The sequence below is a fragment of the Lissotriton vulgaris genome, chromosome 4_1, assembly GCF_964263255.1.
Source record: "Lissotriton vulgaris chromosome 4_1, aLisVul1.2, whole genome shotgun sequence".
NCBI classification, from domain to species: Eukaryota; Metazoa; Chordata; class Amphibia; order Caudata; family Salamandridae; genus Lissotriton; species Lissotriton vulgaris.
The window spans coordinates 520,731,766-520,753,217 of record NC_141691.1 but is presented as its reverse complement, the minus strand read 5'-3'; the positions used below and the strand labels follow the sequence as shown (position 1 = coordinate 520,753,217).

Here is a 21,452-nt window from a genome sequence, read left to right as displayed (position 1 = left end):
CACCTGACTGGGTGGGGGACTGCGTGCGCACAAAGGTGGCTTAGGTCAATGGGGGCAAAGCAACCTGGGGCACAGGAGAACAAGCCCCATTCCTCCGCTTTCATCTATTGGGAGGGGTGCCTTTTTAATGACCTTCTTTTAAAAAAAGATACACAGACAAATTAAGCAATCTATGCTTTAGAGGGATCTTCCCTGACCGGGAATCGAACCCGGGCCGCGGCGGTGAAAGCACCGAATCCTAGCCACTAGACCACCAGGGAGTAGATGCTCTAGTGTGCCTGCCTTGCTCACCCCCTTATTGTGACTAAGCTAACTCAATATAAAAATTAACGGTAAGGTCCGAGTGGGAGAAAGTTAGGTGTCACACAGTGTGTTTGTTATAAGCAATTACTTTTAACCTCCTGCAAAAGCCTTTTAACTCTGCAATCACCTCTTGCTGGACAGCTGGTGCTACAGCAGCAAGCATAAAAAGGGAGTTGAAGAAAGTAAATCCTTGGGTCTCACCAGGGTGGCCGAGTGGTTAAGGCGTTGGACTTAAGATCCAATGGACGTTTGTCCGCATGGGTTCGAGCCCCATTCCTGGTATGGGTTTTCAGCAGGTTTGTAGGAACGTGCAGATGCTTTTGAAAAGCATTTTCCTCCGCCCTCCTCGGCCTCCCACTGCCCCTCCCCAACGGTCCCCATTCAAGCCTCAGGTGTGGAGTCTGCTGCTACTCTTCTACCAGCATGGATGCTTCCCAGAGCAATGAAGTGCCATCTACACAGAGCCCCTGCCTAGAGAAATACACCTCCTATGTCTTTTTCCACTATAGGGAGCAGGAGAAACTGATTGCTTCCTGGGCAACATGGGTCTGCCACTAGAATTTGCAGATTTCTCCCCTTTTTTTGATTTACGCCTACAGGCTCTCCCTTCCCAGTGGAGCAGGATCTGCTGATGCAGGCCCGGCTGGCTCAAACGTGCAAAGGGTTCTCCACAGGCCTCTGGGAAAGAAATTGAGCAGAGTTTCCTGCCCCGCCTCCTCTCGCCTTCCGAACGGGCTTCCAAACGGGCAATGCCCTGACGGGTCCCCCACAACCTATCCTGCCCATGCCCACACCCCTGTATATGAGGGTGACCCATGTCCCTCACCCTTCATGCTCGAATGGAAGGCCTGTGTGTCCTGAGGGGAGCACCAGACAGGCATCTCTCAGGCCAGGCAGACACCTGCAGTACCTGTTAAGCTCCAAAGCCTGTACATTCCCAAGATGCAACAGGTCCCTATGCAAATCAGGCAGCCCTTGCCACACCCTCCCCGCCTCTGGCCTCTGCCGCTTTCCGTACGTGCAGCTCAGCTTTTTCTTACCCAGAGGCAGACTTCCGTTTTAGCAAACAGGTGGGTTGCAGTGGGTCCAGGACGCCATTTGGAGACAAAGCCTGCGGCCCAGTCAAAGGAGGACTACCTGCCACAGGCCATGGGGTCAGAAGCCTACAAAAGGAAGCGCGCCTCGGAATACAGGATCTCACTTGCTCAAGAGCCTTGCCTCCCACCATGGGAAGCAGCTCTAAAGGAACCTTGCGAAAATCATATTTTGAGCGATACTGCCACATGCTAGGCAAATTGTGAGTCAGAAAAGCAACTTCATTTTGAGAAGCCCTGACCTACGGGAAGGAAAAGCTTTCAAGGTCAGAAGAGGGACTTTTCCCTGACCGGGAATCGAACCCGGGCCGCGGCGGTGAGAGTGCCGAATCCTAACCACTAGACCACCAGGGAGCTCAGAGCCGTGCAGCAAAAGTTCATACACTGCTCTCCGAGTGACAAAGCTCATGGGGGCTGAAAACATATTTTATTCTACAGCAAATATGAATCGGAACTTAATCCTCATGATGCCACCAGACTGCCTGTCACTTCCAGGCACAGGCCATCCTCTCCCCCTTGCTACTGAACCGATGAATTCCTGCACAATCAGGATCCCCGGGAAAACCCAAGAGGGACACCTAGTGGCTGCTGATGGCGCACAGACAGCTGGTACACCTTCTCTCACCTATCTCGTTATTCAGCTTGCTGGAAGAATACATTGCGCTTAAGCCATTCAAGAGTGCAAAGGAGAAGAGTGCTCCAAAGTAGATGTATGCATCACAGCAGGGTTTTCCAGCAATTTACCTTTCTGTTGAGCTGGTACTGCACTTCACGCCAACATAGAGCACCTGACTGGGTGGGGGACTGCGTGCGCACAAAGGTGGCTTAGGTCAATGGGGGCAAAGCAACCTGGGGCACAGGAGAACAAGCCCCATTCCTCCGCTTTCATCTATTGGGAGGGGTGCCTTTTTAAAGACCTTCTTTTAAAAAAGATACACAGACAAATTAAGCAATCTATGCTTTAGAGGGATCTTCCCTGACCGGGAATCGAACCCGGGCCGCGGCGGTGAAAGCGCCGAATCCTAGCCACTAGACCACCAGGGAGTAGATGCTCTAGTGTGCCTGCCTTGCTCACCCCCTTATTGTTACTAAGCTAACTCCAATATAAAAATTAACGGTAAAGTCCGAGTGGGAGAAAGTTAGGTGTCACACAGTGTGTTTGTTATAAGCAATTACTTTTAACCTCCTGCAAAAGCCTTTTAACTCTGCAATCACCTCTTGCTGGACAGCTGGTGCTACAGCAGCAAGCATAAAAAGGGAGTTGAAGAAAGTAAATCCTTGGGTCTCACCAGGGTGGCCGAGTGGTTAAGGCGTTGGACTTAAGATCCAATGGACGTTTGTCCGCATGGGCTCGAGCCCCATTCCTGGTATGGGTTTTCAGCAGGTTTGTAGGAACGTGCAGATGCTTTTGAAAAGCATTTTCCTCCGCCCTCCTCGGCCTCCCACTGCCCCTCCCCAACGGTCCCCATTCAAGCCTCAGGTGTGGAGTCTGCTGCTACTCTTCCACCAGCATGGATGCTTCCCAGAGCAATGAAGTGCCATCTACACAGAGCCCCTGCCTAGAGAAATACACCTTCTATGTCTTTTTCCACTATAGGGAGTAGGAGAAACTGATTGCTTCCTGGGCAACATGGGTCTGCCGCTAGAATTTGCAGATTTCTCCCCTTTTTTTGATTTACGCCTACAGGCTCTCCCTTCCCAGTGGAGCAGGATCTGCTGATGCAGGCCCGGCTGGCTCAAACGTGCAAAGGGTTCTCCACAGGCCTCTGGGAAAGAAATTGAGCAGAGTTTCCTGCCCCGCCTCCTCTCGCCTTCCGAACGGGCAATGCCCTGACGGGTCCCCCACAACCTATCCTGCCCATGCCCACACCCCTGTATATGAGGGTGACCCATGTCCCTCACCCTCCATGCTCAAATGGAAGGCCTGTGTGTCCTGAGGGGAGCACCAGACAGGCATCTCTCAGGCCAGGCAGACACCTGCAGTACCTGTTAAGCTCCAAAGCCTGTACATTCCCAAGATGCAACAGGTCACTATGCAAATCAGGCAGCCCTTGCCACACCCTCCCCGCCTCTGGCCTCTGCCGCTTTCCGTACGTGCAGCTCAGCTTTTTCTTACCCAGAGGCAGACTTCCGTTTTAGCAAACAGGTGGGTTGCAGTGGGTCCAGGACGCCATTTGGAGACAAAGCCTGCGGCCCAGTCAAAGGAGGACTACCTGCCACAGGCCATGGGGTCAGAAGCCTACAAAAGGAAGCGCGCCTCGGAATACAGGATCTCACTTGCTCAAGAGCCTTGCCTCCCACCATGGGAAGCAGCTCTAAAGGAACCTTGCGAAAATCATATTTTGAGCGATACTGCCACATGCTAGGCAAATTGTGAGTCAGAAAAGCAACTTCATTTTGAGAAGCCCTGACCTACGGGAAGGAAAAGCTTTCAAGGTCAGAAGAGGGACTTTTCCCTGACCGGGAATCGAACCCGGGCCGCGGCGGTGAGAGTGCCGAATCCTAACCACTAGACCACCAGGGAGCTCAGAGCCGTGCAGCAAAAGTTCATACACTGCTCTCCGAGTGACAAAGCTCATGGGGGCTGAAAACATATTTTATTCTACAGCAAATATGAATCGGAACTTAATCCTCATGATGCCACCAGACTGCCTGTCACTTCCAGGCACAGGCCATCCTCTCCCCCTTGCTACTGAACCGATGAATTCCTGCACAATCAGGATCCCCGGGAAAACCCAAGAGGGACACCTAGTGGCTGCTGATGGCGCACAGACAGCTGGTACACCTTCTCTCACCTATCTCGTTATTCAGCTTGCTGGAAGAATACATTGCGCTTAAGCCATTCAAGAGTGCAAAGGAGAAGAGTGCTCCAAAGTAGATGTATGCATCACAGCAGGGTTTTCCAGCAATTTACCTTTCTGTTGAGCTGGTACTGCACTTCACGCCAACATAGAGCACCTGACTGGGTGGGGGACTGCGTGCGCACAAAGGTGGCTTAGGTCAATGGGGCAAAGCAACCTGGGGCACAGGAGAACAAGCCCCATTCCTCCGCTTTCATCTATTGGGAGGGGTGCCTTTTTAAAGACCTTCTTTTAAAAAAGATACACAGACAAATTAAGCAATCTATGCTTTAGAGGGATCTTCCCTGACCGGGAATCGAACCCGGGCCGCGGCGGTGAAAGCGCCGAATCCTAGCCACTAGACCACCAGGGAGTAGATGCTCTAGTGTGCCTGCCTTGCTCACCCCCTTATTGTTACTAAGCTAACTCCAATATAAAAATTAACGGTAAAGTCCGAGTGGGAGAAAGTTAGGTGTCACACAGTGTGTTTGTTATAAGCAATTACTTTTAACCTCCTGCAAAAGCCTTTTAACTCTGCAATCACCTCTTGCTGGACAGCTGGTGCTACAGCAGCAAGCATAAAAAGGGAGTTGAAGAAAGTAAATCCTTGGGTCTCACCAGGGTGGCCGAGTGGTTAAGGCGTTGGACTTAAGATCCAATGGACGTTTGTCCGCATGGGCTCGAGCCCCATTCCTGGTATGGGTTTTCAGCAGGTTTGTAGGAACGTGCAGATGCTTTTGAAAAGCATTTTCCTCCGCCCTCCTCGGCCTCCCACTGCCCCTCCCCAACGGTCCCCATTCAAGCCTCAGGTGTGGAGTCTGCTGCTACTCTTCCACCAGCATGGATGCTTCCCAGAGCAATGAAGTGCCATCTACACAGAGCCCCTGCCTAGAGAAATACACCTTCTATGTCTTTTTCCACTATAGGGAGTAGGAGAAACTGATTGCTTCCTGGGCAACATGGGTCTGCCGCTAGAATTTGCAGATTTCTCCCCTTTTTTTGATTTACGCCTACAGGCTCTCCCTTCCCAGTGGAGCAGGATCTGCTGATGCAGGCCCGGCTGGCTCAAACGTGCAAAGGGTTCTCCACAGGCCTCTGGGAAAGAAATTGAGCAGAGTTTCCTGCCCCGCCTCCTCTCGCCTTCCGAACGGGCAATGCCCTGACGGGTCCCCCACAACCTATCCTGCCCATGCCCACACCCCTGTATATGAGGGTGACCCATGTCCCTCACCCTCCATGCTCAAATGGAAGGCCTGTGTGTCCTGAGGGGAGCACCAGACAGGCATCTCTCAGGCCAGGCAGACACCTGCAGTACCTGTTAAGCTCCAAAGCCTGTACATTCCCAAGATGCAACAGGTCACTATGCAAATCAGGCAGCCCTTGCCACACCCTCCCCGCCTCTGGCCTCTGCCGCTTTCCGTACGTGCAGCTCAGCTTTTTCTTACCCAGAGGCAGACTTCCGTTTTAGCAAACAGGTGGGTTGCAGTGGGTCCAGGACGCCATTTGGAGACAAAGCCTGCGGCCCAGTCAAAGGAGGACTACCTGCCACAGGCCATGGGGTCAGAAGCCTACAAAAGGAAGCGCGCCTCGGAATACAGGATCTCACTTGCTCAAGAGCCTTGCCTCCCACCATGGGAAGCAGCTCTAAAGGAACCTTGCGAAAATCATATTTTGAGCGATACTGCGTCATGCTAGGCAAATTGTGAGTCAGAAAAGCAACTTCATTTTGAGACGCCCTGACCTACGGGAAGGAAAAGCTTTCAAGGTCAGAAGAGGGACTTTTCCCTGACCGGGAATCGAACCCGGGCCGCGGCGGTGAGAGCGCCGAATCCTAACCACTAGACCACCAGGGAGCCCAGAGCCGTGCAGCAAAAGTTCATACACTGCTCTCCGAGTGACAAAGCTCATGGGGGCTGAAAACATATTTTATTCTACAGCAAATATGAATCGGAACTTAATCCTCATGATGCCACCAGACTGCCTGTCACTTCCAGGCACAGGCCATCCTCTCCCCCTTGCTACTGAACCGATGAATTCCTGCACAATCAGGATCCCCGGGAAAACACAAGAGGGACACCTAGTGGCTGCTGATGGCGCACAGACAGCTGGTACACCTTCTCTCACCTATCTCGTTATTCAGCTTGCTGGAAGAATACATTGCGCTTAAGCGATTCAAGAGTGCAAAGGAGAAGAGTGCTCCAAAGTAGATGTATGCATCAAAGCAGGGTTTTCCAGCAATTTACCTTTCTGTTGAGCTGGTACTGCACTTCACGCCAACATAGAGCACCTGACTGGGTGGGGGACTGCGTGCGCACAAAGGTGGCTTAGGTCAATGGGGGCAAAGCAACCTGGGGCACAGGAGAACAAGCCCCATTCCTCCGCTTTCATCTATTGGGAGGGGTGCCTTTTTAAAGACCTTCTTTTAAAAAAGATACACAGACAAATTAAGCAATCTATGCTTTAGAGGGATCTTCCCTGACCGGGAATCGAACCGGGGCCGCGGCGGTGAAAGCGCCGAATCCTAGCCACTAGACCACCAGGGAGTAGATGCTCTAGTGTGCCTGCCTTGCTCACCCCCTTATTGTGACTAAGCTAACTCCAATATAAAAATTAACGGTAAAGTCCGAGTGGGAGAAAGTTAGGTGTCACACAGTGTGTTTTTATAAGCAATTACTTTTAACCTCCTGCAAAAGCCTTTTAACTCTGCAATCACCTCTTGCTGGACAGCTGGTGCTACAGCAGCAAGCATAAAAAGGGAGTTGAAGAAAGTAAATCCTTGGGTCTCACCAGGGTGGCCGAGTGGTTAAGGCGTTGGACTTAAGATCCAATGGACGTTTGTCCGCATGGGCTCGAGCCCCATTCCTGGTATGGGTTTTCAGCAGGTTTGTAGGAACGTGCAGATGCTTTTGAAAAGCATTTTCCTCCGCCCTCCTCGGCCTCCCACTGCCCCTCCCCAACGGTCCCCATTCAAGCCTCAGGTGTGGAGTCTGCTGCTACTCTTCTACCAGCATGGATGCTTCCCAGAGCAATGAAGTGCCATCTACACAGAGCCCCTGCCTAGAGAAATACACCTCCTATGTCTTTTTCCACTATAGGGAGTAGGAGAAACTGATTGCTTCCTGGGCAACATGGGTCTGCCGCTAGAATTTGCAGATTTCTCCCCTTTTTTTGATTTACGCCTACAGGCTCTCCCTTCCCAGTGGAGCAGGATCTGCTGATGCAGGCCCGGCTGGCTCAAACGTGCAAAGGGTTCTCCACAGGCCTCTGGGAAAGAAATTGAGCAGAGTTTCCTGCCCCGCCTCCTCTCGCCTTCCGAACGGGCAATGCCCTGACGGGTCCCCCACAACCTATCCTGCCCATGCCCACACCCCTGTATATGAGGGTGACCCATGTCCCTCACCCTCCATGCTCGAATGGAAGGCCTGTGTGTCCTGAGGGGAGCACCAGACAGGCATCTCTCAGGCCAGGCAGACACCTGCAGTACCTGTTAAGCTCCAAAGCCTGTACATTCCCAAGATGCAACAGGTCACGATGCAAATCAGGCAGCCCTTGCCACACCCTCCCCGCCTCTGGCCTCTGCCGCTTTCCGTACGTGCAGCTCAGCTTTTTCTTACCCAGAGGCAGACTTCCGTTTTAGCAAACAGGTGGGTTGCAGTGGGTCCAGGACGCCATTTGGAGACAAAGCCTGCGGCCCAGTCAAAGGAGGACTACCTGCCACAGGCCATGGGGTCAGAAGCCTACAAAAGGAAGCGCGCCTCGGAATACAGGATCTCACTTGCTCAAGAGCCTTGCCTCCCACCATGGGAAGCAGCTCTAAAGGAACCTTGCGAAAATCATATTTTGAGAGATACTGCGTCATGCTAGGCAAATTGTGAGTCAGAAAAGCAACTTCATTTTGAGACGCCCTGACCTACGGGAAGGAAAAGCTTTCAAGGTCAGAAGAGGGACTTTTCCCTGACCGGGAATCGAACCCGGGCCGCGGCGGTGAGAGCGCCGAATCCTAACCACTAGACCACCAGGGAGCCCAGAGCCGTGCAGCAAAAGTTCATACACTGCTCTCCGAGTGACAAAGCTCATGGGGGCTGAAAACATATTTTATTCTACATCAAATATGAATCGGAACTTAATCCTCATGATGCCACCAGACTGCCTGTCACTTCCAGGCACAGGCCATCCTCTCCCCCTTGCTACTGAACCGATGAATTCCTGCACAATCAGGATCCCCGGGAAAACCCAAGAGGGACACCTAGTGGCTGCTGATGGCGCACAGACAGCTGGTACACCTTCTCTCACCTATCTCGTTATTCAGCTTGCTGGAAGAATACATTGCGCTTAAGCGATTCAAGAGTGCAAAGGAGAAGAGTGCTCCAAAGTAGATGTATGCATCACAGCAGGGTTTTCCAGCAATTTACCTTTCTGTTGAGCTGGTACTGCACTTTACGCCAACATAGAGCACCTGACTGGGTGGGGGACTGCGTGCGCACAAAGGTGGCTTAGGTCAATGGGGGCAAAGCAACCTGGGGCACAGGAGAACAAGCCCCATTCCTCCGCTTTCATCTATTGGGAGGGGTGCCTTTTTAAAGACCTTCTTTTAAAAAAGATACACAGACAAATTAAGCAATCTATGCTTTAGAGGGATCTTCCCTGACCGGGAATCGAACCCGGGCCGCGGCGGTGAAAGCGCCGAATCCTAGCCACTAGACCACCAGGGAGTAGATGCTCTAGTGTCCCTGCCTTGCTCACCCCCTTATTGTGACTAAGCTAACTCCAATATAAAAATTAACGGTAAAGTCCGAGTGGGAGAAAGTTAGGTGTCACACAGTGTGTTTGTTATAAGCAATTACTTTTAACCTCCTGCAAAAGACTTTTAACTCTGCAATCACCTCTTGCTGGACAGCTGGTGCTACAGCAGCAAGCATAAAAAGGTAGTTGAAGAAAGTAAATCCTTGGGTCTCACCAGGGTGGCCGAGTGTTTAAGGCGTTGGACTTAAGATCCAATGGACGTTTGTCCGCATGGGTTTGAGCCCCATTCCTGGTATGGGTTTTCAGCAGGTTTGTAGGAATGTGCAGATGCTTTTGAAAAGCATTTTCCTCCGCCCTCCTCGGCCTCCCACTGCCCCTCCCCAACGGTCCCCATTCAAGCCTCAGGTGTGGAGTCTGCTGCTACTCTTCTACCAGCATGGATGCTTCCCAGAGCAATGAAGTGCCATCTACACAGAGCCCCTGCCTAGAGAAATACACCTCCTATGTCTTTTTCCACTATAGGGAGCAGGAGAAACTGATTGCTTCCTGGGCAACATGGGTCTGCCGCTAGAATTTGCAGATTTCTCCCCTTTTTTTGATTTACGCCTACAGGCTCTCCCTTCCCAGTGGAGCAGGATCTGCTGATGCAGGCCCGGCTGGCTCAAACGTGCAAAGGGTTCTCCACAGGCCTCTGGGAAAGAAATTGAGCAGAGTTTCCTGCCCCGCCTCCTCTCGCCTTCCGAACGGGCAATGCCCTGACGGGTCCCCCACAACCTATCCTGCCCATGCCCACACCCCTGTATATGAGGGTGACCCATGTCCCTCACCCTCCATGCTCGAATGGAAGGCCTGTGTGTCCTGAGGGGAGCACCAGACAGGCATCTCTCAGGCCAGGCAGACACCTGCAGTACCTGTTAAGCTCCAAAGCCTGTACATTCCCAAGATGCAACAGGTCACTATGCAAATCAGGCAGCCCTTGCCACACCCTCCTCGCCTCTGGCCTCTGCCGCTTTCCGTACGTGCAGCTCAGCTTTTTCTTACCCAGAGGCAGACTTCCGTTTTAGCAAACAGGTGGGTTGCAGTGGGTCCAGGACGCCATTTGGAGACAAAGCCTGCGGCCCAGTCAAAGGAGGACTACCTGCCACAGGCCATGGGGTCAGAAGCCTACAAAAGGAAGCGCGCCTCGGAATACAGGATCTCACTTGCTCAAGAGCCTTGCCTCCCACCATGGGAAGCAGCTCTAAAGGAACCTTGCGAAAATCATATTTTGAGCGATACTGCGTCATGCTAGGCAAATTGTGAGTCAGAAAAGCAACTTCATTTTGAGAAGCCCTGACCTACGGGAAGGAAAAGCTTTCAAGGTCAGAAGAGGGACTTTTCCCTGACCGGGAATCGAACCCGGGCCGCGGCGGTGAGAGCGCCGAATCCTAACCACTAGACCACCAGGGAGCCCAGAGCCGTGCAGCAAAAGTTCATACACTGCTCTCCGAGTGACAAAGCTCATGGGGGCTGAAAACATATTTTATTCTACAGCAAATATGAATCGGAACTTAATCCTCATGATGCCACCAGACTGCCTGTCACTTCCAGGCACAGGCCATCCTCTCCCCCTTGCTACTGAACCGATGAATTCCTGCACAATCAGGATCCCCGGGAAAACACAAGAGGGACACCTAGTGGCTGCTGATGGCGCACAGACAGCTGGTACACCTTCTCTCACCTATCTCGTTATTCAGCTTGCTGGAAGAATACATTGCGCTTAAGCGATTCAAGAGTGCAAAGGAGAAGAGTGCTCCAAAGTAGATGTATGCATCACAGCAGGGTTTTCCAGCAATTTACCTTTCTGTTGAGCTGGTACTGCACTTCACGCCAACATAGAGCACCTGACTGGGTGGGGGACTGCGTGCGCACAAAGGTGGCTTAGGTCAATGGGGGCAAAGCAACCTGGGGCACAGGAGAACAAGCCCCATTCCTCCGCTTTCATCTATTGGGAGGGGTGCCTTTTTAAAGACCTTCTTTTAAAAAAAGATACACAGACAAATTAAGCAATCTATGCTTTAGAGGGATCTTCCCTGACCGGGAATCGAACCCGGGCCGCGGCGGTGAAAGCGCCGAATCCTAGCCACTAGACCACCAGGGAGTAGATGCTCTAGTGTGCCTGCCTTGCTCACCCCCTTATTGTGACTAAGCTAACTCCAATATAAAAATTAACGGTAAAGTCCGAGTGGGAGAAATTTAGGTGTCACACAGTGTGTTTGTTATAAGCAATTACTTTTAACCTCCTGCAAAAGACTTTTAACTCTGCAATCACCTCTTGCTGGACAGCTGGTGCTACAGCAGCAAGCATAAAAAGGTAGTTGAAGAAAGTAAATCCTTGGGTCTCACCAGGGTGGCCGAGTGTTTAAGGCGTTGGACTTAAGATCCAATGGACGTTTGTCCGCATGGGTTTGAGCCCCATTCCTGGTATGGGTTTTCAGCAGGTTTGTAGGAATGTGCAGATGCTTTTGAAAAGCATTTTCCTCCGCCCTCCTCGGCCTCCCACTGCCCCTCCCCAACGGTCCCCATTCAAGCCTCAGGTGTGGAGTCTGCTGCTACTCTTCTACCAGCATGGATGCTTCCCAGAGCAATGAAGTGCCATCTACACAGAGCCCCTGCCTAGAGAAATACACCTCCTATGTCTTTTTCCACTATAGGGAGCAGGAGAAACTGATTGCTTCCTGGGCAACATGGGTCTGCCGCTAGAATTTGCAGATTTCTCCCCTTTTTTTGATTTACGCCTACAGGCTCTCCCTTCCCAGTGGAGCAGGATCTGCTGATGCAGGCCCGGCTGGCTCAAACGTGCAAAGGGTTCTCCACAGGCCTCTGGGAAAGAAATTGAGCAGAGTTTCCTGCCCCGCCTCCTCTCGCCTTCCGAACGGGCAATGCCCTGACGGGTCCCCCACAACCTATCCTGCCCATGCCCACACCCCTGTATATGAGGGTGACCCATGTCCCTCACCCTCCATGCTCGAATGGAAGGCCTGTGTGTCCTGAGGGGAGCACCAGACAGGCATCTCTCAGGCCAGGCAGACACCTGCAGTACCTGTTAAGCTCCAAAGCCTGTACATTCCCAAGATGCAACAGGTCACTATGCAAATCAGGCAGCCCTTGCCACACCCTCCTCGCCTCTGGCCTCTGCCGCTTTCCGTACGTGCAGCTCAGCTTTTTCTTACCCAGAGGCAGACTTCCGTTTTAGCAAACAGGTGGGTTGCAGTGGGTCCAGGACGCCATTTGGAGACAAAGCCTGCGGCCCAGTCAAAGGAGGACTACCTGCCACAGGCCATGGGGTCAGAAGCCTACAAAAGGAAGCGCGCCTCGGAATACAGGATCTCACTTGCTCAAGAGCCTTGCCTCCCACCATGGGAAGCAGCTCTAAAGGAACCTTGCGAAAATCATATTTTGAGCGATACTGCGTCATGCTAGGCAAATTGTGAGTCAGAAAAGCAACTTCATTTTGAGAAGCCCTGACCTACGGGAAGGAAAAGCTTTCAAGGTCAGAAGAGGGACTTTTCCCTGACCGGGAATCGAACCCGGGCCGCGGCGGTGAGAGCGCCGAATCCTAACCACTAGACCACCAGGGAGCCCAGAGCCGTGCAGCAAAAGTTCATACACTGCTCTCCGAGTGACAAAGCTCATGGGGGCTGAAAACATATTTTATTCTACAGCAAATATGAATCGGAACTCAATCCTCATGATGCCACCAGACTGCCTGTCACTTCCAGGCACAGGCCATCCTCTCCCCCTTGCTACTGAACCGATGAATTCCTGCACAATCAGGATCCCCGGGAAAACACAAGAGGGACACCTAGTGGCTGCTGATGGCGCACAGACAGCTGGTACACCTTCTCTCACCTATCTCGTTATTCAGCTTGCTGGAAGAATACATTGCGCTTAAGCGATTCAAGAGTGCAAAGGAGAAGAGTGCTCCAAAGTAGATGTATGCATCACAGCAGGGTTTTCCAGCAATTTACCTTTCTGTTGAGCTGGTACTGCACTTCACGCCAACATAGAGCACCTGACTGGGTGGGGGACTGCGTGCGCACAAAGGTGGCTTAGGTCAATGGGGGCAAAGCAACCTGGGGCACAGGAGAACAAGCCCCATTCCTCCGCTTTCATCTATTGGGAGGGGTGCCTTTTTAAAGACCTTCTTTTAAAAAAAGATACACAGACAAATTAAGCAATCTATGCTTTAGAGGGATCTTCCCTGACCGGGAATCGAACCAGGCCGCGGCGGTGAAAGCGCCGAATCCTAGCCACTAGACCACCAGGGAGTAGATGCTCTAGTGTGCCTGCCTTGCTCACCCCCTTATTGTGACTAAGCTAACTCCAATATAAAAATTAACGGTAAGGTCCGAGTGGGAGAAAGTTAGGTGTCACACAGTGTGTTTGTTATAAGCAATTACTTTTAACCTCCTGCAAAAGCCTTTTAACTCTGCAATCACCTCTTGCTGGACAGCTGGTGCTACAGCAGCAAGCATAAAAAGGGAGTTGAAGAAAGTAAATCCTTGGGTCTCACCAGGGTGGCCGAGTGGTTAAGGCGTTGGACTTAAGATCCAATGGACGTTTGTCCGCATGGGTTCGAGCCCCATTCCTGGTATGGGTTTTCAGCAGGTTTGTAGGAACGTGCAGATGCTTTTGAAAAGCATTTTCCTCCGCCCTCCTCGGCCTCCCACTGCCCCTCCCCAACGGTCCCCATTCAAGCCTCAGGTGTGGAGTCTGCTGCTACTCTTCTACCAGCATGGATGCTTCCCAGAGCAATGAAGTGCCATCTACACAGAGCCCCTGCCTAGAGAAATACACCTTCTATGTCTTTTTCCACTATAGGGAGTAGGAGAAACTGATTGCTTCCTGGGCAACATGGGTCTGCCGCTAGAATTTGCAGATTTCTCCCCTTTTTTTGATTTACGCCTACAGGCTCTCCCTTCCCAGTGGAGCAGGATCTGCTGATGCAGGCCCGGCTGGCTCAAACGTGCAAAGGGTTCTCCACAGGCCTCTGGGAAAGAAATTGAGCAGAGTTTCCTGCCCCGCCTCCTCTCGCCTTCCGAACGGGCAATGCCCTGACGGGTCCCCCACAACCTATCCTGCCCATGCCCACACCCCTGTATATGAGGGTGACCCATGTCCCTCACCCTCCATGCTCAAATGGAAGGCCTGTGTGTCCTGAGGGGAGCACCAGACAGGCATCTCTCAGGCCAGGCAGACACCTGCAGTACCTGTTAAGCTCCAAAGCCTGTACATTCCCAAGATGCAACAGGTCACTATGCAAATCAGGCAGCCCTTGCCACACCCTCCCCGCCTCTGGCCTCTGCCGCTTTCCGTACGTGCAGCTCAGCTTTTTCTTACCCAGAGGCAGACTTCCGTTTTAGCAAACAGGTGGGTTGCAGTGGGTCCAGGACGCCATTTGGAGACAAAGCCTGCGGCCCAGTCAAAGGAGGACTACCTGCCACAGGCCATGGGGTCAGAAGCCTACAAAAGGAAGCGCGCCTCGGAATACAGGATCTCACTTGCTCAAGAGCCTTGCCTCCCACCATGGGAAGCAGCTCTAAAGGAACCTTGCGAAAATCATATTTTGAGCGATACTGCCACATGCTAGGCAAATTGTGAGTCAGAAAAGCAACTTCATTTTGAGAAGCCCTGACCTACGGGAAGGAAAAGCTTTCAAGGTCAGAAGAGGGACTTTTCCCTGACCGGGAATCGAACCCGGGCCGCGGCGGTGAGAGTGCCGAATCCTAACCACTAGACCACCAGGGAGCTCAGAGCCGTGCAGCAAAAGTTCATACACTGCTCTCCGAGTGACAAAGCTCATGGGGGCTGAAAACATATTTTATTCTACAGCAAATATGAATCGGAACTTAATCCTCATGATGCCACCAGACTGCCTGTCACTTCCAGGCACAGGCCATCCTCTCCCCCTTGCTACTGAACCGATGAATTCCTGCACAATCAGGATCCCCGGGAAAACCCAAGAGGGACACCTAGTGGCTGCTGATGGCGCACAGACAGCTGGTACACCTTCTCTCACCTATCTCGTTATTCAGCTTGCTGGAAGAATACATTGCGCTTAAGCCATTCAAGAGTGCAAAGGAGAAGAGTGCTCCAAAGTAGATGTATGCATCACAGCAGGGTTTTCCAGCAATTTACCTTTCTGTTGAGCTGGTACTGCACTTCACGCCAACATAGAGCACCTGACTGGGTGGGGGACTGCGTGCGCACAAAGGTGGCTTAGGTCAATGGGGCAAAGCAACCTGGGGCACAGGAGAACAAGCCCCATTCCTCCGCTTTCATCTATTGGGAGGGGTGCCTTTTTAAAGACCTTCTTTTAAAAAAGATACACAGACAAATTAAGCAATCTATGCTTTAGAGGGATCTTCCCTGACCGGGAATCGAACCCGGGCCGCGGCGGTGAAAGCGCCGAATCCTAGCCACTAGACCACCAGGGAGTAGATGCTCTAGTGTGCCTGCCTTGCTCACCCCCTTATTGTTACTAAGCTAACTCCAATATAAAAATTAACGGTAAAGTCCGAGTGGGAGAAAGTTAGGTGTCACACAGTGTGTTTGTTATAAGCAATTACTTTTAACCTCCTGCAAAAGCCTTTTAACTCTGCAATCACCTCTTGCTGGACAGCTGGTGCTACAGCAGCAAGCATAAAAAGGGAGTTGAAGAAAGTAAATCCTTGGGTCTCACCAGGGTGGCCGAGTGGTTAAGGCGTTGGACTTAAGATCCAATGGACGTTTGTCCGCATGGGCTCGAGCCCCATTCCTGGTATGGGTTTTCAGCAGGTTTGTAGGAACGTGCAGATGCTTTTGAAAAGCATTTTCCTCCGCCCTCCTCGGCCTCCCACTGCCCCTCCCCAACGGTCCCCATTCAAGCCTCAGGTGTGGAGTCTGCTGCTACTCTTCCACCAGCATGGATGCTTCCCAGAGCAATGAAGTGCCATCTACACAGAGCCCCTGCCTAGAGAAATACACCTTCTATGTCTTTTTCCACTATAGGGAGTAGGAGAAACTGATTGCTTCCTGGGCAACATGGGTCTGCCGCTAGAATTTGCAGATTTCTCCCCTTTTTTTGATTTACGCCTACAGGCTCTCCCTTCCCAGTGGAGCAGGATCTGCTGATGCAGGCCCGGCTGGCTCAAACGTGCAAAGGGTTCTCCACAGGCCTCTGGGAAAGAAATTGAGCAGAGTTTCCTGCCCCGCCTCCTCTCGCCTTCCGAACGGGCAATGCCCTGACGGGTCCCCCACAACCTATCCTGCCCATGCCCACACCCCTGTATATGAGGGTGACCCATGTCCCTCACCCTCCATGCTCAAATGGAAGGCCTGTGTGTCCTGAGGGGAGCACCAGACAGGCATCTCTCAGGCCAGGCAGACACCTGCAGTACCTGTTAAGCTCCAAAGCCTGTACATTCCCAAGATGCAACAGGTCACTATGCAAATCAGGCAGCCCTTGCCACACCCTCCCCGCCTCTGGCCTCTGCCGCTTTCCGTACGTGCAGCTCAGCTTTTTCTTACCCAGAGGCAGACTTCCGTTTTAGCAAACAGGTGGGTTGCAGTGGGTCCAGGACGCCATTTGGAGACAAAGCCTGCGGCCCAGTCAAAGGAGGACTACCTGCCACAGGCCATGGGGTCAGAAGCCTACAAAAGGAAGCGCGCCTCGGAATACAGGATCTCACTTGCTCAAGAGCCTTGCCTCCCACCATGGGAAGCAGCTCTAAAGGAACCTTGCGAAAATCATATTTTGAGCGATACTGCCACATGCTAGGCAAATTGTGAGTCAGAAAAGCAACTTCATTTTGAGAAGCCCTGACCTACGGGAAGGAAAAGCTTTCAAGGTCAGAAGAGGGACTTTTCCCTGACCGGGAATCGAACCCGGGCCGCGGCGGTGAGAGCGCCGAATCCTAACCACTAGACCACCAGGGAGCCCAGAGCCGTGCAGCAAAAGTTCATACACTGCTCTCCGAGTGACAAAGCTCATGGGGGCTGAAAACATATTTTATTCTACAGCAAATATGAATCGGAACTTAATCCTCATGATGCCACCAGACTGCCTGTCACTTCCAGGCACAGGCCATCCTCTCCCCCTTGCTACTGAACCGATGAATTCCTGCACAATCAGGATCCCCGGGAAAACACAAGAGGGACACCTAGTGGCTGCTGATGGCGCACAGACAGCTGGTACACCTTCTCTCACCTATCTCGTTATTCAGCTTGCTGGAAGAATACATTGCGCTTAAGCGATTCAAGAGTGCAAAGGAGAAGAGTGCTCCAAAGTAGATGTATGCATCAAAGCAGGGTTTTCCAGCAATTTACCTTTCTGTTGAGCTGGTACTGCACTTCACGCCAACATAGAGCACCTGACTGGGTGGGGGACTGCGTGCGCACAAAGGTGGCTTAGGTCAATGGGGGCAAAGCAACCTGGGGCACAGGAGAACAAGCCCCATTCCTCCGCTTTCATCTATTGGGAGGGGTGCCTTTTTAAAGACCTTCTTTTAAAAAAGATACACAGACAAATTAAGCAATCTATGCTTTAGAGGGATCTTCCCTGACCGGGAATCGAACCGGGGCCGCGGCGGTGAAAGCGCCGAATCCTAGCCACTAGACCACCAGGGAGTAGATGCTCTAGTGTGCCTGCCTTGCTCACCCCCTTATTGTGACTAAGCTAACTCCAATATAAAAATTAACGGTAAAGTCCGAGTGGGAGAAAGTTAGGTGTCACACAGTGTGTTTTTATAAGCAATTACTTTTAACCTCCTGCAAAAGCCTTTTAACTCTGCAATCACCTCTTGCTGGACAGCTGGTGCTACAGCAGCAAGCATAAAAAGGGAGTTGAAGAAAGTAAATCCTTGGGTCTCACCAGGGTGGCCGAGTGGTTAAGGCGTTGGACTTAAGATCCAATGGACGTTTGTCCGCATGGGCTCGAGCCCCATTCCTGGTATGGGTTTTCAGCAGGTTTGTAGGAACGTGCAGATGCTTTTGAAAAGCATTTTCCTCCGCCCTCCTCGGCCTCCCACTGCCCCTCCCCAACGGTCCCCATTCAAGCCTCAGGTGTGGAGTCTGCTGCTACTCTTCCACCAGCATGGATGCTTCCCAGAGCAATGAAGTGCCATCTACACAGAGCCCCTGCCTAGAGAAATACACCTCCTATGTCTTTTTCCACTATAGGGAGTAGGAGAAACTGATTGCTTCCTGGGCAACATGGGTCTGCCGCTAGAATTTGCAGATTTCTCCCCTTTTTTTGATTTACGCCTACAGGCTCTCCCTTCCCAGTGGAGCAGGATCTGCTGATGCAGGCCCGGCTGGCTCAAACGTGCAAAGGGTTCTCCACAGGCCTCTGGGAAAGAAATTGAGCAGAGTTTCCTGCCCCGCCTCCTCTCGCCTTCCGAACGGGCAATGCCCTGACGGGTCCCCCACAACCTATCCTGCCCATGCCCACACCCCTGTATATGAGGGTGACCCATGTCCCTCACCCTCCATGCTCGAATGGAAGGCCTGTGTGTCCTGAGGGGAGCACCAGACAGGCATCTCTCAGGCCAGGCAGACACCTGCAGTACCTGTTAAGCTCCAAAGCCTGTACATTCCCAAGATGCAACAGGTCACGATGCAAATCAGGCAGCCCTTGCCACACCCTCCCCGCCTCTGGCCTCTGCCGCTTTCCGTACGTGCAGCTCAGCTTTTTCTTACCCAGAGGCAGACTTCCGTTTTAGCAAACAGGTGGGTTGCAGTGGGTCCAGGACGCCATTTGGAGACAAAGCCTGCGGCCCAGTCAAAGGAGGACTACCTGCCACAGGCCATGGGGTCAGAAGCCTACAAAAGGAAGCGCGCCTCGGAATACAGGATCTCACTTGCTCAAGAGCCTTGCCTCCCACCATGGGAAGCAGCTCTAAAGGAACCTTGCGAAAATCATATTTTGAGAGATACTGCGTCATGCTAGGCAAATTGTGAGTCAGAAAAGCAACTTCATTTTGAGACGCCCTGACCTACGGGAAGGAAAAGCTTTCAAGGTCAGAAGAGGGACTTTTCCCTGACCGGGAATCGAACCCGGGCCGCGGCGGTGAGAGCGCCGAATCCTAACCACTAGACCACCAGGGAGCCCAGAGCCGTGCAGCAAAAGTTCATACACTGCTCTCCGAGTGACAAAGCTCATGGGGGCTGAAAACATATTTTATTCTACATCAAATATGAATCGGAACTTAATCCTCATGATGCCACCAGACTGCCTGTCACTTCCAGGCACAGGCCATCCTCTCCCCCTTGCTACTGAACCGATGAATTCCTGCACAATCAGGATCCCCGGGAAAACCCAAGAGGGACACCTAGTGGCTGCTGATGGCGCACAGACAGCTGGTACACCTTCTCTCACCTATCTCGTTATTCAGCTTGCTGGAAGAATACATTGCGCTTAAGCGATTCAAGAGTGCAAAGGAGAAGAGTGCTCCAAAGTAGATGTATGCATCACAGCAGGGTTTTCCAGCAATTTACCTTTCTGTTGAGCTGGTACTGCACTTTACGCCAACATAGAGCACCTGACTGGGTGGGGGACTGCGTGCGCACAAAGGTGGCTTAGGTCAATGGGGGCAAAGCAACCTGGGGCACAGGAGAACAAGCCCCATTCCTCCGCTTTCATCTATTGGGAGGGGTGCCTTTTTAAAGACCTTCTTTTAAAAAAGATACACAGACAAATTAAGCAATCTATGCTTTAGAGGGATCTTCCCTGACCGGGAATCGAACCCGGGCCGCGGCGGTGAAAGCGCCGAATCCTAGCCACTAGACCACCAGGGAGTAGATGCTCTAGTGTGCCTGCCTTGCTCACCCCCTTATTGTGACTAAGCTAACTCCAATATAAAAATTAACGGTAAAGTCCGAGTGGGAGAAAGTTAGGTGTCACACAGTGTGTTTGTTATAAGCAATTACTTTTAACCTCCTGCAAAAGACTTTTAACTCTGCAATCACCTCTTGCTGGACAGCTGGTGCTACAGCAGCAAGCATAAAAAGGTAGTTGAAGAAAGTAAATCCTTGGGTCTCACCAGGGTGGCCGAGTGTTTAAGGCGTTGGACTTAAGATCCAATGGACGTTTGTCCGCATGGGTTTGAGCCCCATTCCTGGTATGGGTTTTCAGCAGGTTTGTAGGAATGTGCAGATGCTTTTGAAAAGCATTTTCCTCCGCCCTCCTCGGCCTCCCACTGCCCCTCCCCAACGGTCCCCATTCAAGCCTCAGGTGTGGAGTCTGCTGCTACTCTTCTACCAGCATGGATGCTTCCCAGAGCAATGAAGTGCCATCTACACAGAGCCCCTGCCTAGAGAAATACACCTCCTATGTCTTTTTCCACTATAGGGAGCAGGAGAAACTGATTGCTTCCTGGGCAACATGGGTCTGCCGCTAGAATTTGCAGATTTCTCCCCTTTTTTTGATTTACGCCTACAGGCTCTCCCTTCCCAGTGGAGCAGGATCTGCTGATGCAGGCCCGGCTGGCTCAAACGTGCAAAGGGTTCTCCACAGGCCTCTGGGAAAGAAATTGAGCAGAGTTTCCTGCCCCGCCTCCTCTCGCCTTCCGAACGGGCAATGCCCTGACGGGTCCCCCACAACCTATCCTGCCCATGCCCACACCCCTGTATATGAGGGTGACCCATGTCCCTCACCCTCCATGCTCGAATGGAAGGCCTGTGTGTCCTGAGGGGAGCACCAGACAGGCATCTCTCAGGCCAGGCAGACACCTGCAGTACCTGTTAAGCTCCAAAGCCTGTACATTCCCAAGATGCAACAGGTCACTATGCAAATCAGGCAGCCCTTGCCACACCCTCCTCGCCTCTGGCCTCTGCCGCTTTCCGTACGTGCAGCTCAGCTTTTTCTTACCCAGAGGCAGACTTCCGTTTTAGCAAACAGGTGGGTTGCAGTGGGTCCAGGACGCCATTTGGAGACAAAGCCTGCGGCCCAGTCAAAGGAGGACTACCTGCCACAGGCCATGGGGTCAGAAGCCTACAAAAGGAAGCGCGCCTCGGAATACAGGATCTCACTTGCTCAAGAGCCTTGCCTCCCACCATGGGAAGCAGCTCTAAAGGAACCTTGCGAAAATCATATTTTGAGCGATACTGCGTCATGCTAGGCAAATTGTGAGTCAGAAAAGCAACTTCATTTTGAGAAGCCCTGACCTACGGGAAGGAAAAGCTTTCAAGGTCAGAAGAGGGACTTTTCCCTGACCGGGAATCGAACCCGGGCCGCGGCGGTGAGAGCGCCGAATCCTAACCACTAGACCACCAGGGAGCCCAGAGCCGTGCAGCAAAAGTTCATACACTGCTCTCCGAGTGACAAAGCTCATGGGGGCTGAAAACATATTTTATTCTACAGCAAATATGAATCGGAACTTAATCCTCATGATGCCACCAGACTGCCTGTCACTTCCAGGCACAGGCCATCCTCTCCCCCTTGCTACTGAAC

The 21,452-nt window shown here is 52.1% G+C and overlaps 29 non-coding genes across 29 annotated transcripts; 10 read left to right on the top strand and 19 right to left on the bottom strand.

Moving 5' to 3' along the window:
- Positions 1–188: 188 nt before the first annotated feature.
- On the bottom strand, positions 189–260 carry TRNAE-UUC (transfer RNA glutamic acid (anticodon UUC)). The gene has a single exon. It is a non-coding gene; the product is annotated as a tRNA-Glu (tRNA).
- A 242-nt stretch (positions 261–502) lies between these two features.
- On the top strand, positions 503–585 carry TRNAL-UAA (transfer RNA leucine (anticodon UAA)). Its single transcript has one exon. It is a non-coding gene; the product is annotated as a tRNA-Leu (tRNA).
- Positions 586–1,679: 1,094 nt separating this feature from the next.
- TRNAE-CUC (transfer RNA glutamic acid (anticodon CUC)) lies at positions 1,680–1,751 on the bottom strand. Its single transcript has one exon. It is a non-coding gene; the product is annotated as a tRNA-Glu (tRNA).
- Positions 1,752–2,369: 618 nt separating this feature from the next.
- Positions 2,370–2,441, bottom strand: TRNAE-UUC (transfer RNA glutamic acid (anticodon UUC)). Its single transcript has one exon. It is a non-coding gene; the product is annotated as a tRNA-Glu (tRNA).
- Positions 2,442–2,684: 243 nt separating this feature from the next.
- Positions 2,685–2,767, top strand: TRNAL-UAA (transfer RNA leucine (anticodon UAA)). The gene has a single exon. It is a non-coding gene; the product is annotated as a tRNA-Leu (tRNA).
- Positions 2,768–3,849: 1,082 nt separating this feature from the next.
- On the bottom strand, positions 3,850–3,921 carry TRNAE-CUC (transfer RNA glutamic acid (anticodon CUC)). The gene has a single exon. It is a non-coding gene; the product is annotated as a tRNA-Glu (tRNA).
- A 617-nt stretch (positions 3,922–4,538) lies between these two features.
- On the bottom strand, positions 4,539–4,610 carry TRNAE-UUC (transfer RNA glutamic acid (anticodon UUC)). The gene has a single exon. It is a non-coding gene; the product is annotated as a tRNA-Glu (tRNA).
- A 243-nt stretch (positions 4,611–4,853) lies between these two features.
- TRNAL-UAA (transfer RNA leucine (anticodon UAA)) lies at positions 4,854–4,936 on the top strand. The gene has a single exon. It is a non-coding gene; the product is annotated as a tRNA-Leu (tRNA).
- Positions 4,937–6,018: 1,082 nt separating this feature from the next.
- TRNAE-CUC (transfer RNA glutamic acid (anticodon CUC)) lies at positions 6,019–6,090 on the bottom strand. Its single transcript has one exon. It is a non-coding gene; the product is annotated as a tRNA-Glu (tRNA).
- A 618-nt stretch (positions 6,091–6,708) lies between these two features.
- On the bottom strand, positions 6,709–6,780 carry TRNAE-UUC (transfer RNA glutamic acid (anticodon UUC)). The gene has a single exon. It is a non-coding gene; the product is annotated as a tRNA-Glu (tRNA).
- Positions 6,781–7,022: 242 nt separating this feature from the next.
- Positions 7,023–7,105, top strand: TRNAL-UAA (transfer RNA leucine (anticodon UAA)). The gene has a single exon. It is a non-coding gene; the product is annotated as a tRNA-Leu (tRNA).
- Positions 7,106–8,187: 1,082 nt separating this feature from the next.
- On the bottom strand, positions 8,188–8,259 carry TRNAE-CUC (transfer RNA glutamic acid (anticodon CUC)). The gene has a single exon. It is a non-coding gene; the product is annotated as a tRNA-Glu (tRNA).
- A 618-nt stretch (positions 8,260–8,877) lies between these two features.
- TRNAE-UUC (transfer RNA glutamic acid (anticodon UUC)) lies at positions 8,878–8,949 on the bottom strand. Its single transcript has one exon. It is a non-coding gene; the product is annotated as a tRNA-Glu (tRNA).
- Positions 8,950–9,192: 243 nt separating this feature from the next.
- Positions 9,193–9,275, top strand: TRNAL-UAA (transfer RNA leucine (anticodon UAA)). The gene has a single exon. It is a non-coding gene; the product is annotated as a tRNA-Leu (tRNA).
- A 1,082-nt stretch (positions 9,276–10,357) lies between these two features.
- TRNAE-CUC (transfer RNA glutamic acid (anticodon CUC)) lies at positions 10,358–10,429 on the bottom strand. The gene has a single exon. It is a non-coding gene; the product is annotated as a tRNA-Glu (tRNA).
- A 619-nt stretch (positions 10,430–11,048) lies between these two features.
- Positions 11,049–11,120, bottom strand: TRNAE-UUC (transfer RNA glutamic acid (anticodon UUC)). The gene has a single exon. It is a non-coding gene; the product is annotated as a tRNA-Glu (tRNA).
- A 243-nt stretch (positions 11,121–11,363) lies between these two features.
- TRNAL-UAA (transfer RNA leucine (anticodon UAA)) lies at positions 11,364–11,446 on the top strand. The gene has a single exon. It is a non-coding gene; the product is annotated as a tRNA-Leu (tRNA).
- Positions 11,447–12,528: 1,082 nt separating this feature from the next.
- On the bottom strand, positions 12,529–12,600 carry TRNAE-CUC (transfer RNA glutamic acid (anticodon CUC)). The gene has a single exon. It is a non-coding gene; the product is annotated as a tRNA-Glu (tRNA).
- A 933-nt stretch (positions 12,601–13,533) lies between these two features.
- On the top strand, positions 13,534–13,616 carry TRNAL-UAA (transfer RNA leucine (anticodon UAA)). Its single transcript has one exon. It is a non-coding gene; the product is annotated as a tRNA-Leu (tRNA).
- A 1,082-nt stretch (positions 13,617–14,698) lies between these two features.
- TRNAE-CUC (transfer RNA glutamic acid (anticodon CUC)) lies at positions 14,699–14,770 on the bottom strand. The gene has a single exon. It is a non-coding gene; the product is annotated as a tRNA-Glu (tRNA).
- A 617-nt stretch (positions 14,771–15,387) lies between these two features.
- On the bottom strand, positions 15,388–15,459 carry TRNAE-UUC (transfer RNA glutamic acid (anticodon UUC)). Its single transcript has one exon. It is a non-coding gene; the product is annotated as a tRNA-Glu (tRNA).
- Positions 15,460–15,702: 243 nt separating this feature from the next.
- Positions 15,703–15,785, top strand: TRNAL-UAA (transfer RNA leucine (anticodon UAA)). Its single transcript has one exon. It is a non-coding gene; the product is annotated as a tRNA-Leu (tRNA).
- Positions 15,786–16,867: 1,082 nt separating this feature from the next.
- On the bottom strand, positions 16,868–16,939 carry TRNAE-CUC (transfer RNA glutamic acid (anticodon CUC)). Its single transcript has one exon. It is a non-coding gene; the product is annotated as a tRNA-Glu (tRNA).
- A 618-nt stretch (positions 16,940–17,557) lies between these two features.
- On the bottom strand, positions 17,558–17,629 carry TRNAE-UUC (transfer RNA glutamic acid (anticodon UUC)). The gene has a single exon. It is a non-coding gene; the product is annotated as a tRNA-Glu (tRNA).
- A 242-nt stretch (positions 17,630–17,871) lies between these two features.
- TRNAL-UAA (transfer RNA leucine (anticodon UAA)) lies at positions 17,872–17,954 on the top strand. The gene has a single exon. It is a non-coding gene; the product is annotated as a tRNA-Leu (tRNA).
- A 1,082-nt stretch (positions 17,955–19,036) lies between these two features.
- On the bottom strand, positions 19,037–19,108 carry TRNAE-CUC (transfer RNA glutamic acid (anticodon CUC)). Its single transcript has one exon. It is a non-coding gene; the product is annotated as a tRNA-Glu (tRNA).
- A 618-nt stretch (positions 19,109–19,726) lies between these two features.
- Positions 19,727–19,798, bottom strand: TRNAE-UUC (transfer RNA glutamic acid (anticodon UUC)). Its single transcript has one exon. It is a non-coding gene; the product is annotated as a tRNA-Glu (tRNA).
- Positions 19,799–20,041: 243 nt separating this feature from the next.
- On the top strand, positions 20,042–20,124 carry TRNAL-UAA (transfer RNA leucine (anticodon UAA)). Its single transcript has one exon. It is a non-coding gene; the product is annotated as a tRNA-Leu (tRNA).
- A 1,082-nt stretch (positions 20,125–21,206) lies between these two features.
- Positions 21,207–21,278, bottom strand: TRNAE-CUC (transfer RNA glutamic acid (anticodon CUC)). Its single transcript has one exon. It is a non-coding gene; the product is annotated as a tRNA-Glu (tRNA).
- Between the last annotated feature and the right edge of the window lie 174 nt (positions 21,279–21,452).